Source organism: Hyla sarda, chromosome 8 (genome assembly GCF_029499605.1).
Source record: "Hyla sarda isolate aHylSar1 chromosome 8, aHylSar1.hap1, whole genome shotgun sequence".
Classification (NCBI taxonomy): Eukaryota; Metazoa; Chordata; class Amphibia; order Anura; family Hylidae; genus Hyla; species Hyla sarda.
Genome location: NC_079196.1, coordinates 215,844,746 through 215,857,498, shown reverse-complemented (window position 1 = coordinate 215,857,498; position 12,753 = coordinate 215,844,746). Strand labels below are relative to the sequence as shown.

Here is a 12,753-nt window from a genome sequence, read left to right as displayed (position 1 = left end):
GCTTATCTTTTTAGATTTCTCTGATGTCATGACCACAGTGCTCTCTGCTGACCTCTGCTGTCCATTTTAGGAACTGTCCAGAGCAGGAGAAAATCTCCATAGCAAAAATATGCTGCACAGGACAGTTCCTAAACTGGACAGAGGTGTCAGCAGAGAGAACTGTGGTCGTGACATCAGAGAAATCTAAAAAGAAAAGCATTTCATCCGTACTATACAGCCGCTGAAAAGTACTGGAAGGATAAAGATTTTTTAATAGAAGTAATTTACAAATCTGTCTAACTTTCTGGCACCAGTTGATTTAAAAAAAAAAAAAAAATGTTTTCCACGGGAGTACCCCTTTAAAGGGATACTTGTTGGAATTATAATTTTTTTTTAATCAACTGGTTAAACGAATTTGTAAATCACTTGTATTAAAAAATCTTAATCCTTCCAGTACTTTTTAGCAGCTGTCTGCTACAGAGGAAATTCTTTTCTTTTTGAATTTCTTTTTTTTTTGTCTTGTCCACAGTGCTCTCTGCTGACATCTGATGCTGTGCAGTTCCTGACACGGACAGAGGCATCAGCAGAGAGCACTGTGGACAAGACAAAAAAATAAATAAAATAATTTCCTCTGTAGCATACAGCTGCTAAAAAGTACTGGAAGGATTAAGATTTTTTAATAGAACTAATTTACACATCTGTAACTTTCTGGCACCAGTTGATTTAAAAAAAGAAAAATAAATTGTTACCGGAGTACCCCTTTAAGCCATTGTGATAGCTACTAGAGATGAGCGAACTTACAGTAAATTCGATTCGTCACAAACTTCTCGGCTCGGCAGTTGATGACTTTTCCTGCATAAATTAGTTCAGCCTTCAGGTGCTCCGGTGGGCTGGAAAAGGTGGATACAGTCCTAGGAAAGAGTCTCCTAGGACTGTATCCACCTTTTCCAGCCCACCGGAGCACCTGAAAGCTGAACTAATTTATGCAGGAAAAGCCATCAACTGCCGAGCCGAGAAGTTCGTGACAAATCAAATTTACTGTAAGTTCGCTCATCTCTAATAGCTACCTTCTTGAGACGATACAGGTGCTCTACATAAGCAGCTGTGAGGAATGTGGCTTGGGGAGGGTTTCCCTAACCAGGGTGCCTCCAGCTGTTGCAAAACTACAACTCTCAGCATGCCCGGACAGCCGAAGGCTGTCCGGGCATGCTGGGAGTTGTAGTTTTGCAACAGCTGGAGGCACCCTGGTTGGGGAAACACTGAGCTAGGGCTGCATTAAACAAATGTATAGGAGGGGGCCCTTTTATTAACCCACCTGTTACACATGGAAGCCCATTAACCGCGTCAATCCTGGGGACCACTCACCTAATAGGACTGTGAGATGCTGTGACTGCAGTTTCATCTCCGCTCTGCTGAGCCTGCAAAGGAAGAGACTCTTTTCTCTCCCGCAAAAGTCTTTTTTTTTTTTTTTTTTTTTTTTTGTGTGTAAGATAAAGACAAACAGGATGTTACTGTAAAACACTGAGCTGAAACACAAGGCCGCATGACAGTCCCAGGATAAGTCACTGTCACTGTGTTGTGTCTATACACATGTACTAAAGTAAAGTATTATAGTATTTATATTCTTGTATAAAGGAACAGTATTATAGTAGTTATATTCTTGTATATAGGAACAGTATTATAGTTGTTATATTCTTGTATATAGGGGGCAGTATTATAGTAGTTATATTCTTGTATATAGGAGCAGTATTATAGCAGTTATATTCTTGTATATAGGAGCAGTATTATAGCAGTTATATTCTTGTATATAGGAGCAGTATTATAGCAGTTATATTCTTGTATATAGGAGGCAGTATTATAGCAGTTATATTCTTGTATATAGGAGGCAGTATTATAGCAGTTATATTCTTGTATATAGGAGCAGTATTATAGCAGTTATATTCTTGTATATAGGAGCAGTATTATAGCAGTTATATTCTTGTATATAGGAGCAGTATTATAGCAGTTATATTCTTGTATATAGGAGCAGTATTATAGCAGTTATATTCTTGTATATAGGAGCAGTATTATAGCAGTTATATTCTTGTATATAGGAGGCAGTATTATAGTAGTTATATTCTTGTATATAGGAGCAGTATTATAGTAGTTATATTCTTGTATATAGGAGCAGTATTATAGTAGTTATATTCTTGTATATAGGAGGCAGTATTATAGTAGTTATATTCTTGTATATAGGAGCAGTATTATAGTAGTTGTATTCTTGTATATAGGAGCAGTATTATAGCAGTTATATTCTTGTACATAGGAGGCAGTATTATAGCAGTTATATTCTTGTACATAGGAGGCAGTATTATAGCAGTTACAAATGTACAACAAAAATAGAGAAACACAGCCGCACATCCACCATTTGCATTTTGATCTACTTGCTTCTTAGCATAATTAAAAAAAATTAACAGGTTGTCAGTACAGTGGTCCCTCAACATACGATGGTAATCTGTTCCAAACGGACCATCGTTTGTGGAAACCATGGCATGTTGAGGGGTCCGTGCAATGTAAAGTATAGGACAGTGGTCTACAACCTGCGGACCTCCAGATGTTGCAAAACTACAACACCCAGCATGCCCGGACAGCCGTTGGCTGTCCGGGCATGCTGAGTGTTGTAGTTTTGCAACATCTGGAGGTCCGTAGGTTGTAGACCACTGTTAGAGGAAGTTGTACTCACCTGTCCCCGCCGCACCGGACCGTCACCGCTGCCCTGGATGTTGCTGTCCATCGCTGCCGCCGCGTCCCCGACGCTCTGGTAAGGCCTCTGCTTCCCCGGCATCCGCACTCTCCGTCGCCGCCATCACGTCGCTACGCACGCCGCTCCTATTGGATGACGGGACGGCGTGCGCAGCGACGTGATGACGACGATGGAGAGCGCTGACGATGCAGGGGATCCCGAAGAGGACGCGCCGGAGCCCCGAGGACAGGTAAGTGATCATCACCGGACCACACAGGGCACCGTAAACGGCTATCCGGTGGCAGCTGAAGCAGTCTGTGCTGCCGGATAACCGTTTATGCGATGGCCCCGACATACAAAAGCATCGTATGTTGATGCTGCCTTAAACATGCGATGGTCTCTGAGAGGCCATCGCATGTTGAAATTATCGTATGTCGGGGCCATCGTAGGTCGGGGGGGGGGGGGGTCACTGTATACATTTTGAACAAAAAGTACAAGCCCACTAACCTAACACTGGCGTAGCGAATGGAGGCGACCACCGCCTCTGAGATACCAAGCCCACAGGAGGAATGACCCAATGGCCAGGCGGCCCCACTGCTACCCAACCAAGCCCCAGGCCACATCGCTCCACAGACAAAGCATCACACCAGTGTGAACACCTACCATGTGCTCCCTTCCATAGGGCTGGGAGAATGCTAGGAGGAAACCCATACACAGTCTCCTACTAATTAAAAACGCCTGGGCCGAATGGGTGGAGTGGAGTGCCGGCTATGGAAGGAGGGAGAGACTACAAATGTACAACACAAATAGAGAAACAGAAACATAGCCGCACTTCCAGGGAGCACATGGTAGGTGGTCGCACTGGTGTGGTGCTCTGTGGCGGCCATTGTTTCTGTGATGCTTTGTCTATGGAGTGATGTGGCCCGGAGCCAGGGGCTTGGTTGGGAAGCAGTGGGGCTTCCTGGCAACTGGGTCGTTCCCCCTATGGGCTTGGTGTCTCAGAGGCAGTGGTCACCACCCGGCGCTACGCCAGTGTTAGGTCAGGGACCCACTCTGATTAGGTGGTCTTGATGTGGTGAGTGGGCTTGTACTTTTTGATCAAAATGTATAATAACAACCTGTTCGTTTTTTAAATTATGCTGAGAAGCAAATAGATCAACATACAAATGGTGGATGTGCGGCTGTGTCTCTTTTTTTTTTTTTTTTTTTTTTTTACATTATATTAGTTTTATATTCTTGTACATAGGAGCAGTATTATAGTAGATATATTCTTGTATATAAATAGGAGCAGTATTATAGTAGATATATTCTTGTATATAAATAGGAGCAGTATTATAGTAGATATATTCTTGTATATAAATAGGAGCAGTATTATAGTAGATATATTCTTGTATATAAATAGGAGCAGTATTATAGTAGATATATTCTTGTATATAGGAGCAGTATTATAGTAGTTATATTCTTGTATATAGGAGTAGTATTATAGTAGTTATATTCTTGTATATAGGAGCAGTATTATAGTAGTTATATTCTTGTATATAGGAGCAGTATTATAGTAGTTATATTCTTGTATATAGGAGCAGTATTATCGTAGTTATATTCTTGTATATAGGAGGCAGTATTATCGTAGTTATATTCTTGTATATAGGAGGCAGTATTATAGTAGATATATTCTTGTATATAGGAGGCAGTATTATAGTAGATATATTCTTGTATATAGGAGGCAGTATTATAGTAGATATATTCTTGTATATAGGAGGCAGTATTATAGTAGATATATTCTTGTATATAGGAGGCAGTATTATAGTAGATATATTCTTGTATATAGGAGGCAGTATTATAGTAGATATATTCTTGTATATAGGAGGCAGTATTATAGTAGATATATTCTTGTATATAGGAGGCAGTATTATAGTAGATATATTCTTGTATATAGGAGGCAGTATTATAGTAGATATATTCTTGTACATAGGGGCGGTATTATAGTAGTTATATTCTTGTACATAGGGGCGGTATTATAGTAGTTATATTCTTGTACATAGGGGCGGTATTATAGTAGTTATATTCTTGTACATAGGGGCGGTATTATAGTAGTTATATTCTTGTACATAGGGGCGGTATTATAGTAGTTATATTCTTGTACATAGGGGCGGTATTACAGTAGTTATATTCTTGTATATAGGGGGCAGTATTATAGTACCGTATATAATCGAGTATAAGCCGAGTTTTTCAGCACGATTTTTCGTGCTGAAAACACCCCCCTCGGCTTATACTCGAGTGAACTCTCCACCCGCAGTGGTCTTCAACCTGCGGACCTCCAGAGGTTTCAAAACTACAACTCCCAGCAAGCCCGGGCAGCCATCGGCTGTCCGGGCTTGCTGGGAGTTGTAGTTTTGAAACCTCCGGAGGTCCGCAGGTTGAAGACCACTGCGGCCTTCGACATCATCCAGCCCCCTCTCACCCCCTTTAGTTCTGTACAGTACTCGCCTCCGCTCGGCGCTGGTCCGGTGCTGCAGGGCTGTCCGGTGAGGAGGTCGTCCGGTGGGATAGTGGTTCCGGGCTGCTATCTTCACCGGGGAGGCCTCTTCTAAGCGCTTCGGGCCCGGCCCCAGAATAGTCACGTTGCCTTGACGACGACGCAGAGGTACGTTCATTACCAACGTACTTCTGCGTCATCGTCAAGGCAACGCCTCTATTCTGGGCCCGAAGCGCAGAGAAGAGGCGCCCCCAGTGAAGATAGCAGCCCGGAACCACTATCCCACCGGACGACCTCCTCTCCGGACAGCCCTGCAGCACCGGACCAGTGCCGAGCGGAGGTGAGTACTGTACAGAACTAAAGGGGGTGAGAGGGGGCTGGATGATGTCGAAGGCCGCAGTGGTCTTCAACCTGCGGACCTCCGGAGGTTTCAAAACTACAACTCCCAGCAAGCCCGGACAGCCGATGGCTGCCCGGGCTTGCTGGGAGTTGTAGTTTTGAAACCTCTGGAGGTCTGCAGGTTGAAGACCACTGAGGGCGGATGATGACAAGAGGATGATGAAGGGGGGGTGTGGGATGATGAAGGGGGGTGGGGATGATGACAAGGGGATGATGGGGATGATGAAGGGGGGGTGTGGGATCATGACAAGGGGATGATGAAGGGGGGGGGGGTGGGATGATGACAAGGGGATGATGACAGGTGATGATGATGAGGGTCTGGATGGTGACAGGCGGTGATGAGGATGTTAATGACGGGGGTCTGGATGATGACGGGGGGGATGATGTATTTCCCACCCTAGGCTTATACTCGAGTCAATAACTTTTCCTGGGATTTTGGGTTGAAATTAGGGGCCTCGGCTTATACTCGGGTCGGCTTATACTCGAGTATATACGGTAGTTATATTCTTGTACATAGGAGCAGTATTATAGTAGTTATATTCTTGTATATAGGAGCAGTATTATAGTAGTTATATTCTTGTATATAGGAGCAGTATTATAGTAGTTATATTCTTGTATATAGGAGCAGTATTATAGTAGTTATATTCTTGTACATAGGAGCAGTATTATAGTAGTTATATTCTTGTATATAGGAGCAGTATTATAGTAGTTATATTCTTGTACATAGGAGTAGTGTTGCTCGCGAATATTCGCAATGCGAAATTTATTCGCGAATATCGCATATTCGCGAATTCGCGAATATTCGCGAATATAGCACTATATATTCGTAATTACGAATATTCATTCATTTTTTTTTAACTTAATTTTTTTTTTCACCGTACACATCACAGTGATCATCCCTTTCTGCTTCTAGCTTGTGTGGTGTAAAGAAGGCTCTAATACTACTGTGTGAGACCGGTGTGCGAATTTTCGCATATGCGAAAATTAACATATGCTAATCTTCGCATATGCGAATTTACGTTTAGGTTAATTAGGGTATATGCTAATTTTCGCATGCACGTATTTTCGCATATGCGAAAAATTAATCGAGAATATTACGAATATGCGAATATTCGCGAATATATGACGAATATTCGTCCATATATTCGCGAATTCGAATATGGCCTATGCCGCTCAACACTACATAGGAGCAGTATTATAGTAGTTACATTGTTGTATATAGGGGGCAGTATTATAGTAGATATATTCCTGTACATAGGAGCAGTATTATAGTAGTTATATTCTTGTATATAGGAGGCAGTATTATAGTAGATATATTCTTGTATATAGGAGCAGTATTATAGTAGTTATATTCTTGTATATAGGAGCATATTATAGTAGTTATATTCTTGTATATAGGAGGAGTATTATAGTAGTTATATTCTTGTATATAGGAGCAGTATTATAGTAGATATATTCTTGTATAAAGGAGGCAATATTATAGTAGTTATATTCTTGCATATAGGAGGCAGTATTATAGTAGTTATATTCTTGTCTATAGGAGGCAGTATTATAGTAGTTATATTCTTGTCTATAGGAGGCAGTATTATAGTAGTTATATTCTTGTCTATAGGAGGCAGTATTATAGTAGTTATATTCTTGTATATATACGAGGCAGTATTATAGTAGTTATATTCTTGTATATAGGAGGCAGTATTATAGTAGTTATATTCTTGTATATAGGGGCAGTATTAAAGTAGTTATATTCTTGTATATAGGAGCAGTATTATAGTAGTTATATTCTTGTATATAGGGGCAGTATTAAAGTAGTTATATTCTTGTATATAGGGGCAGTATTATAGTAGTTATATTCTTGTACATAGGAGGCAGTATTATAGTAGTTATATTCTTGTATATAGGAGCAGTATTATAGTAGTTATATTCTTGTATATAGGGGTCAGTATTATAGTAGTTATATTCTTGTATATAGGAGCAGTATTATAGTAGTTATATTCTTGTATATAGGGGCAGTATTATAGTAGTTATATTCTTGTACATAGGAGGCAATATTATAGGAATTGTATCATGCGGATAAAGGCACTTTGCCGAAATGTCACACACTTTTGGCGGATGAAATAAACAGCAGAATTGATTCCTGTATCTCTGACTGTGCGGTGATGTAATGTATACAATGTCCTGTATAGTGGAAATACTTCTATGGCTCCTCATTTTCTTAAAGCCTTTTCTCGGTATTACCGCCAGCAGAATCCGTGTGAAATGAAAGCCCAATACACTTCTAAGGGATTCCACCCTCCCGTTGACACTTCGGAAAGTCTGCCATGTGAATAGACCCTTACTGTTCTATAACTGCACTTACAGCTTTTTGCCTTGAGATCACATTTTGCATTTACCATGGGGGGAATAAAATATAATGAAAAGTTCTCACGGCGCCACCTTTTGACTTTTATTGAGTACTACGCAGCCAATGTTATTTTTGCATTTTTGTTTTATTTCCATCCACAGACCCATATGAGGCTTGTTTTTTGCAAAGCAAAAAAAAAAAAAATAAAAAAAAATACTTTTTATTTTCAAAATGTTTAAAATTGCCCTATTCTGACCCCCTATAATTTTTCTTTTTGTATACTGGGCTGTATGGGGCAAAATTTTTTTGCTCCACGATCTGTAGTTTTTTTTTTTTTTTTTTTACATTTTTTTTTGTACCACTTTTGCATGTATGTGACTTTTTAACCCCTTAAGGACCAAGCATTTTTCTGTTTTTACACTTTCATTTTTTCCTCCTTACCTTTTTAAAAATCATAACCCTTTCAATTTTGCACCTAAAAATCCATATGAGGGCTTATTTTTTGCGCCACCAATTCTACTTTGTAATGACATTAGTCATTTTACACAAACCTTTACGGCGAAATTGAAAAAAAAATCATTGTGCGACAAAATTGAAGAAAAAGCACCATTTTGTAAATTTTGGGGGTTTCTGTTTCTACGCTGTACATTTTTCGATAAAAATGACACCTTATCTTTATTCTGTAGGTCCATACGATTAAAATGATCCCCTACTTATGTAGGTTTGATTTTGTCGCACTTCTGGAAAAAATCATAACTACATGCACGAAAATTTATACATTTAAAATTGTCATCTTCTGACCCCTATAACTTTTTTTATTTTTCCACGTACAGGGTGGTTTGAGGGCTAATTTTTTGCGCCGTGATCTGAAGTTTTAATCGGTTCCATTTTTATTTTGATCAGACTTCTTGATCGCTTTTTATTCCTTTTTTTATAGTATGAAAAGTGACCAAAAATGCGCTATTTTGGACTTTGGAATTTTTTGGCGTGTACGCCATTGACCGTGCGGTTTAATGAATGATATATATTTATAATTCGGACATTTATGCACACGGCGATACCACATATGTGTATTTTTATTATGGTTACATATTTTTAATATGGAATTTGGGAAAAGGGGGTGATTTAAACTTTTAATAAGGAAGGGGTTAATGTGTGTGTTTTTAAACTTTTTTTAAAACTTTTTATTTATTTATTTTACACTTTTGTCCCCTTAGGGGACTTTTAGGAGGAATCATTAGATTCCTCCTACAGATCATTGTGGTTTCATAAAACCACAATGATCTGTGTGCTCTGCGCTCGATTGATAAAGCCTGGTCCTGCCTGGCGTATCATTCAGAGCCCCGATGCCCCTGCAGCAGGAGAGGTAAGCCCTCAGGCTGCCACAGTAGTGGATCCATACCCCGCCCCAACCCCCCCCACCCCCGCGATCGCACTGCAGGGGGGCGATCCACCCCAATGGACCGCCAGGTACAGGATACCTTTAGACGCCGCTGTCAACTTTGACAGCGGCGATCTAAAGGGTTAATAGCCGCCCGCGACGATCGCCGCATGTCGGCTATTAACGCCAACCCCCAGCTACAAGAATCAGCTGGGGGCCGGCCGTTATGACGTGGACTCGAGTCGGGAGCCCGCGTCATACCCCGGTAATGGCCATTGGACGAGCATAGACGTCCATGGTCGTTATCAGGTTAATCACTCTTTTTATTTTATTTTTTTATTTTGTTATTTTGGAATGTGATGTGACCAAACAGCTGAGTTGAGATTTTTATTTTTAAATCTTTTCTTTAACCATTATTTTATTATTTTTGGGGGTAATTTATCAAAATCTGTGCAAAGTTGCTGAGTTGCCCATAGCAACCAATCAGATCGCTTCTTTCATTTTTCAGAGGCCTTGCTAAAAATTAAAGAAGCGCGCTGATTGGTTGCTATGGGCAACTTTTCCTCTGGACCGGTTTTGATAAATCTCTCCCTTTTTATGTCCCCATAGGGCAGTGGTCATCAATCGGCGGACCTCCAGATGTTGCAAAACTACAACTCCCAGCATGCCCGGACAGCCAACGGCTTTCCGGGCATGCTGGGAGTTGTAGTTTTGCAACATCTGGAGGTCCGCAGGTTGAAGACCACTGCCATAGGGTTTATTCATAGCAATCATTAGATTGCAGATACTGATCAGTGCTATGCAAAGCACTGATCAGTATGATTTGTGATCTACTTCTTTGGTCTGCTAGAAGGCATGATGACCCCATGATAGCAGCAGGAGGCAGGTAAGGAGACCTCTGGCCACCATCTTGGCTGATTTGGTCACCACGGGTGACCAGATCAGCCATCCGAATTGCTGCAGATGCTTTGATCAGTATTAATGACGGTATCTGAGGGGTTAATGGCGGACATCAGCACAATCTATGACGTCCGCTATTACCGGCGGGAACTGCCGTTCATGAAGACAGCGCAGCTCCTGTGTTTTATGTACAGGACGTAAATGGTGCGTTAAGTACCAGGGCACCGGGACGTACATTTACGTTTTATTGTCCTTAAGGGGTTAAACTTGCGAAAACAAAATCTCATTCATGCTCTGTGGTTTGGCTCTCTATTTGCTAGAAAACTACAACTCTCATCATGCCCTGACAACCCCCTCTATTCCTATTATCCTATGTCTCTCTCCGATTGGGTATACAAGTCCACAGTCCAGTGTTTCCCAACCAGGGTGCCTCCAGCTGTTGCAAAACTACAACTCGCAGCATGCCCGGAACAGCCGTTCGCTGTCCGGGCATGCTGGGAGTTGTAGTTTTGTAACAGCTAGAGGCACCCTTGTTGGGAAACACTGCCACAGATAGACATTTAAAGAACAATGGGATTTTTTTTTTCCCAGATCACCATCGCAGCATAGTAGATTATTAGATAAGGTAGAGGTTCTTGTGTATGCCTTGTGCTTACCTGTTTTTGCTATTGTAGCAGGCATGAGATGGCTCTCTTTGTTTACAAATGTACAGTGATGGGGGTTCTGTAATGCTGTCTACATTTCACATGAAAATAAGAAATATTACCATGAGGAGAAAAGTGATTTGAAAATAATGAATGTGGGATACAGACTAATATATATATGTATAAAAAAAAATAGTGAATAAGGCTAGTTGTATATAGTATGACAATAATATTTATAAGTTAGTAGATAAATGTCCAAGCAGGGCCCTTGCTATGGACTTTACCAAAGATAAATGCACAGAATATGATAAGTTAAAGAATAGTTTAAAAAATAAATAGATAAAAAGTCCGTAAATAAAGTCAATTGTACACAGCCACCTCTTGTGTTGTTGTATTTTTGTGTTACTGTATCCAGTTCCAGGTACCCTTATAGTTGATACAATAAAACCTGTGGTTGATACAATGTAGCTTTAGGATAATTTATATTATAGTTTGGCGCTCTGCACCACCCACCGCATCGCTGCACAGGAGAGGACTCCGGGTTGATGTTTCAGCTTCGTGACCCATAAAACTCCTTATTTGTCAGATCAATTTCTCCTCGTGGTAATATTTCTCTTTAAAAGAAAATGCACTATGAATGGGTTTGCATCAAAACTGCACATAATGTGAACTGACCTCAACCCGCTTAATAATCTAATAAGTTCACCTGGGTAACCTCCAGCACCAGCAGCCTGATGAGATGACCAGGTGCAGTGATCAAACTCCACACCGAAAGCCAGAGGATTCATGGGAAATGTAGGCAGCCCTATCAAGTCAATTTAGAGCTGGAATTGTAATCATAAATGGCTTAAATCCCATGCCTACCACATCAGCTAAAATAGGTAAGCACAAGGCATACACAGAAATAGCATATGCTGCACTATATAAGCAAAATAAATAAAAAATTATAAATAATTCATTTTTTTTTTTTTTTTTATAAAAATCATGGAGTGCACATATGTAGTACTTAGCTTTGCCCACTAGGGTGTGCTGTATGATTAAACTTTTAGCTATATAACTAATAATAATAAAAAATCATGGAGTGCACATATGTAGTACACAGCTTTGCCCACTAGGGTGTGCTGTATGATTAATATTTAGCTATATAAATAATAATAATAATAATAATTTAATAATAAAAATCATGGAGTGCCCATATGTAGTACTTAGCTTTGCCCACTAGGGTGTGCTGTATGATTAACCTTTAGCTATATAAATAATAATAATATAATAATAGTAAATAATTAAATAATAATAATAATAATCATGGAGTGCACATATGTAGTACTTAGCTTTGCCCACTAGGGTGTGCTGTATGATTAACCTTTAGCTATATAAATAATAATAAATTATTAATAAAAAAAAAATCATGGAGTACACATATTTAGTACTTAGCTTTGCCCACTAGGATGTGCTGTATGATTAACCTTTAGCTATATAAAATATTATTATTATAATTTTATTATTTTATATAGCTAAAGGTTAATCATACAGCACATCCTAGTGGGCAAAGCTAAGTACTACATATATGCACTCCATGATTTTTATTAATAATTTATTATTAATTTATTATTATTATTAATAATAATAAATTATTATTTTATTATTAATAGAGATGAGCGAACTTACAGTAAATTCGATTCGTCACAAACTTCTCGGCTCGGCAGTTGAAGACTTATCCTGCGTAAATTAGTTCAGCCTTCAGGTGCTCCGTTGGGCTGGAAAAGGTGGATACATTTCTAGGAAAGAATCTCCTAGGACTGTATCCACCTTTTCCAGCCCACCGGAGCACCGGAAAGCTGAACTAATTTATGCAGGAAAAGTCATCAACTGCCGAGCCAAGAAGTTCGTGACGAATCAAATTTACTGTAA

The 12,753-nt window shown here is 39.8% G+C and overlaps 1 protein-coding gene across 2 annotated transcripts in view; it reads right to left on the bottom strand.

Moving 5' to 3' along the window:
* GRAP (GRB2 related adaptor protein) overlaps positions 1–11,654 on the bottom strand; it is a 62,272-nt gene extending 50,618 nt beyond the window's left edge. Inside the window, exons 1-2 of one of the 2 annotated variants that reach the window (XM_056535574.1) lie at positions 11,549–11,654; positions 1,345–1,434 (exon numbers count right to left, since the gene is read on the bottom strand). The gene's annotated coding sequence lies outside the window, so the exon portion shown is untranslated. The remainder of the gene's footprint in view (positions 1–1,344; positions 1,435–11,548) is intronic. The other variant, XM_056535575.1, reaches the window with a different exon arrangement.
* Between the last annotated feature and the right edge of the window lie 1,099 nt (positions 11,655–12,753).